This window comes from Nicotiana attenuata, unplaced genomic scaffold (genome assembly GCF_001879085.1).
Source record: "Nicotiana attenuata strain UT unplaced genomic scaffold, NIATTr2, whole genome shotgun sequence".
Lineage (NCBI taxonomy): Eukaryota > Viridiplantae > Streptophyta > Magnoliopsida > Solanales > Solanaceae > Nicotiana > Nicotiana attenuata.
In genome coordinates, this window is record NW_017673348.1 from 47594 (window position 1) to 53593 (window position 6000).

The window sequence follows — 6000 nt, forward strand, 5'->3', positions numbered from 1 at the left end:
TCGATAAAATGTACGAATGAAATTTTAGGCGTTCTTCAATCAATGCATACACAGTATTTTTCGTAAGTGGTATTGATATTTAAAAAAGGTGAACACATCAACTAATTAAAACACAATTAAGCTCATATTAATAAAACACAATTCATTTACACTATTTTAACTCTCCTTGACGAGTCTTTTTTTTTGTTGAAATATATGTATAACAGCCATTTTATAATAGCAGGATAACTTACCTGTTTTATTGGGGGTGGTGATTCGCTAGAGTTTAGACAAATGATGAGAGAGAGAGAGAGAGAGAGAGAGAGAGAGAGAGAGAGAGAGAGAGAGAGAGAGAGAGAGAGGAGAAATTGAGTAGAAGAGAGCAGCATCAAGCTAACAAGCTCATAAGATGCATATCTTCAGAACCTTTTTAACGAGTTTAACGAGTGAGACTAAAAAGAAGTAGACATGGAGGTTCAAACCCTCAACTTTCAATGTGAAATCGCTCACCTAACTAGCGGACTAGGAAGTGTTTTGTAAAATTCTAAACAAGTCCAATGACACAGCTCTTCACATGGGGGAGGGGGGGGGGGTGGGGGTCTGAACAACAAAGGAAAACAAGGGGAGAGGGGTGGAAACGAAAATGGTGATTAAGGAGGAGAGGTGGAAATGATTATTTAAGGAAAATGGGAGCGCGAGGACTGGCAGCAGTTCATGTGAGATGACCTGTGCACAGCACGAGCCCAACATTGTAAACTTCAAAATAGTTTGTACTCCCTCCGGTCCAAAATAAGTGATTTTTTGGCCTTTTTCTTGTGGTCCAAAATAAGTGATTTTTCCAGATTTCAAGAATGAATTAATTATTTTTTCCTACATTGTCCTTGGAGTAAATAGTACTGGAATATGTGTTAGGAGTGTTTATGTGAGATAGTAAAGGTTAATATGGTCAATTCTATTGCTAATTAATGCTAAAAGGTGGATTTCTTAATCTGTGTGAAAACATCCAAAAAATCACTTATTTTGGATCGGAGGGAGTACTTTTTTATGGTGCTTTGAAGCTATAACATGTCAGACTAGTTAGTCTCCAAACAAAAATTGACATTACATATCTATGTTAAATGATAGGTTCTAAGACAGTCTCCAATCTTGCTCGATTTGGGACAATCAATTTGAGGGGTGTAGAATTGATGATCTAGGGACTAGGGATGCATCTCCAAAGTAAAAGAGCACGCGCCAGGCGCCTACTTTATCAAAGCCTTTAGCTTTAACAGAAAACTGAAAGTTCCCGGAACATGGGATGAGTTGGTCCAACTAGCAATCCTCCCTTCTAAGTGCAAACCAAACAGTGGATAATAACCCCCAAAAAATTGTCTCTGAACTATGGTTATTGGTTCTTCTGATAAAGGGAGACACAGGAGTTATTTAAATCCAATCAAATAGTAATTGACAATCTAGAAATCAGGATTTTTCTATGGTGCTGCTTATGAGTTGATCCATTCTTAAACTACAAGCCTTTCTTTTTTGCCCATGAACTGCAATGCAGCTTCCTGCTCTAATCTCTTAAACCCTACCCCCCCCCCCCCCCCCCCCCAAAAAAAAAAAAAAATCCAAATATTGATATATAATACCAATCAAAATACACAAAGATAGAAAAGACAGAACAAAGAAAATAATAAAGAGAAAAGAGACATTAACATTGTCTTACCTCATATTCAACCGAAAAAAAATTGTTCCACAGGTACCTTCAATAAATTATTACTCGTACTTCTTTGCAATCCTGAACCTGGATTGCCAAAGTTGAGTAAGTGTACCAACAATTCCTAACTATATACTGTCTCAAGACAAATGAGAATTTCCTTCTTTAAACACTATCTGAATCTAACAGTGAAGATGGGATGGTCTGATGCTTAGCATATACAAAATTGAAGTACCACGAACTTCAAATTGTTGTTAGGCTAGATTAACCCAAAGATACTCTTAACATGATGTTATATTGTCCGAACTTCAAATTGTTGTTAGGCTACACTAACCCAAAGATACTCTTAATATGATGTTATATTGTCCGCTTTAGGTTAAGCCCACACCATTTTCCCCGAAGGCATCACACCGTTAAGGGTATCCAACACCTTATAACTAGATCTTGGGTTTTCTTTTTCTACTTTTCATGTGAGACTTTGTTCACAGACACCCAGTACGTTTAACACTATCTAATCCAACTGGGATGGGATGGGATGGTCTGATGCTTAGTGTAGTCAAACTTGAAGTACCTGGATCATCTCAATCTGCTGGATTTGAAATCAATCTGCATATGCATGCTTCTGTGTCCCACCGCTTCAATTTAAACATAGATTATGTACCAATTAACAACAAAGGTTTTGCAGAACTTGTGACGAAGAATTGGTCCATGCCGACTCCAGTTTCTCTTGATAATAGAGTTCTATTCATGAACTAAATATCTTTTGTCTGTTTATGGGAGTGTTTGTTAATCAGAAAGGAAGTTCTCTGTCTAAAGAAGGAAGAAACTCATTCCCCCACTTTCATGTTAATAACGGTAGAGGTTAAAAAGCTTGGGGGTAACCACTCTGTAGGGGAAACTGGTTTAGTTCGACATAACTAACCACCAGGAGCAGAGCTAGATGTCCCAATAAGGGTTCGACTGAACCAATAACTTTTGCTCAAATAGTGTATTTATGTTAAGGAATTCATTAAATATATATAACTAATAAATTTAGAACTCAATTATTAGCACTTAAAGTCGTCGTTTAAAATCCAGAACCCATAAAGTTGAAATCTTGGCTCCGCCTCTGCTCACCACGTATGCGACAAAGAAAATTCCCCTTCTTTTTTCTTCCAAATTTTCTTGTTCAGCGAGTGGTCCACGGATTACCATCATATTACCGCTAATACTCAAAACGATAAAATAAGAAAAATAATCAGAACAACGTTCAATTTGCTGATCAAACTACCAAACAAATAAACTTACTAATTCGCTATTCAGGAATCAATTCAACAATAGCATAACCTAATCTATGTTAACCATATAACTTCCAAATCATCCTTTAAGGTTATTTAAAAGTATAAACTAATGTTTAGGACTTGTTTGAAGTATGGGGTACTACAAAATCATGTTCTTATAAAGTTGTATGGTGCGCAAAAACATAATATAATGACACTACCAATTTATCTCCTCACTATAATATGTAATGTCTGAAGGAAATGGATTAGGAAAGTAGGCGGATATTTCTATATTGGGACCTTATTTCTATATTGAGGGTTTTATATTAGAAGTGGATCAGGCTATGCGTTGGGTTCAAATTGGTCTTATAGATATTGGGCCAACGGAGATAGACTAGAGCAGGCCCAATTACAAATTAGCCCATAAATAATTCAGTCCACAAGTAGCTAGTGAGGAGTATTAATACGCAGAAGAAGGAAGGAAGCAATAGGCAAATTCTGGTAATTTTCAGTTACAACTTCCTAACTACTTTCTCTCTCTATCAATCTCTCTCTCTCTTCTCACCTCTAACCTCCTTTTCTTCTCCTTCTTTCACGTTATCAATGGCGTCAATGTAGTTCTATTGTAGAGATACATTGTAACATTTCCAATTCTATTACAAATCAATAAAGAAATCCTACTCTTTCTCATTGTCTTCTTCTCAAATTCTATTATAAATTCTAGTATATTACAATTGGTATCAGAGCCTAATCTTGGCGCCTTTCGGAGTTGGCAGCCATGGCAGAAGAAATCGTATTTGAGGATTTTGCAAAGATAATTCAGTCGGCTGGGGTTCGAATGGGGACAAACTTTGATAAATTGGGTAAGAGATTGGATGGATTAAATAAAAAACTGGACAAAATCTTGGAGAATTATAATCTTTTTTTGTAGCTTCTGCTTCTCTCTCTCTGTCTATCTCTCTTCGCTCCTTTCTCGTCTCTTTGTAGCTTAACAATTTCCTTTTCTGTTTCGCAATTTTAATTTGAATTGGAAGTGTTGAGTTAATAAAATTTCTCACTTTGCTATTAAATTATTACTAATTTTGTCCTTACTTCTTGAGTACATTACAATTGGTATCAGAGCTGAATCCTGGCACCATGACAGTCCCAGAAACTCGAGCAAAATCCACAGAGGAAAACGTCAAAAAACTAGAGACCCAGTTACACAGTTACATGGCAGAAACAAATAAGAAATTGGAATCCACTGATTCCAAAATGGATGATCTAATCCACACATTTGATGTCATGATGGACAAGTTGTTCGTGAACAAGGATGGAATCCTTGGTAGTGCTCCAGCTGAGGCTCATCAATTGGATGGGTCGAGCAGCAGAATGAGAATGATGGAACCACAGAAGAATTCATCTGGAAAATTCTACTCGAACAGTACTGCTGCTAAGGTGGACTGCCCTTACTTCGAAGAGGGAGATCCCAGATCTTGGCTGCGAAAATGTGAAAGGTATTTCCATTATATTCGTATAATTGACCCACAACAAAAATTAGATACTGCAGTTCTTCACTTAAATGGGAGGGCTGAGTCTTGGTTTTTCTCCTATCAGTTGAGTAGAGGAATGGTGAGATGGCCAGATTTTGTTGAGGAAATTTGTAAACGATTTAATGATTCTGATAATAGTCATCTAAATCTACTGGGAAAATTTAAGAGAATTGAGCAAAAGGGAACTATGTATGAATATTTAGAGAAGTTTGAAGATTTGAAAGCTTGGGTACTTATCAAATACCTAACCATTCCTGAAGAATTCTTTCTAGGGTTTTTCATTGAAGGACTTAAGGAAGAAATCAGGCATACAGTCAAAATGCTCGATCCATTTTCCCTAAGTCAAGCTCTAGAGAAGGCTAGACATAAGGAAGAATTTTTGGATTCAATAAGTAGAAAGAGTAGGGGGGGGGGGGGCAGGAAGACAATCAACTCAGTACAATTCATATACTGGAACAGCAGGGGGTAGAACAGCTGGGAATGTACAGAAGGAAAGTTATTCTAACTCTACCAGTCTGGTAATAAGTTGTTTGAAGCAAGAAAGGCCAGGGGTGAATGCTATAGATGTGGAGAGAAGTACTTCCCAGGTCATCAATGCAAGGATAAGCAATTGAACACCCTGCATGGTACTACTGATCAAGATACAATAGAGGAAAGTCAAAGAATAGAAGAAATAGAAGAAGTGGAAAATGATCAGGAGGAGATAATTGATGAGGCCATAAGCCTTAATGCCTTATCAGGAACTGTAACCTCTAATACCATCAAGTTAAAAGGAATGTAGGGGAAACAAAAGTTGATAATTCTAGCTAATAGTGGTAGCACTCATAGTTTTGTGGCTAGTAGTTCTACAAAACAATTGGGATGTGTAATCAAGGAAGATGCACCTATGAGGGTTACTGCAGCTAATGGCAGTCATTTGATGAGCTATCATTCCTATTCTTCATTCAAATGGAAGATGCATGGAATTGAATTTGAGCACAAGCTCAGATTGTTAGATGTTGGAGGGTGTGACATGGTGTTGGGAGTAGATTGGATGAGGAAACACAATCCAGTCTTATTTGATTTTATTGACTATAAGCTCCAAGTGAGTGTTAATGGTAAAAGAGTGGAATTGAAGGGATTTTCTGAAGAAGGTCAACTGCAGGCCATGACTGCCTCTAGGGTTAAACAATTGTTGAGGAAGGGACAAGTGATGTGGGCACACTTATTTTCAATCTCAGCTAAGGAAGTAGAAGTTACAGCAGAATTACCTGAAGAGATCAGATCAGTGCTCCGGGACTTTCCCAAAGTGTTTGCAGAGCCAAAGACCTTACCACCAAGGAGGGACCATGATCACTCCATTCCCCTCAAACCTGATGAAGCACCTGTAAGTATCAGACCTACAGGTATAACTATTTTCAGAAGAATGAAATAGAGAAACAAATTAATGAAAATGTTGACAAATGGAATTATCCAACCTAGTCACTCTCCATTCTCCTCAGCAGTATTTTTAGTTAAAAAGAAATATGGTAGTTGGAGATTTTGCATTGACTAT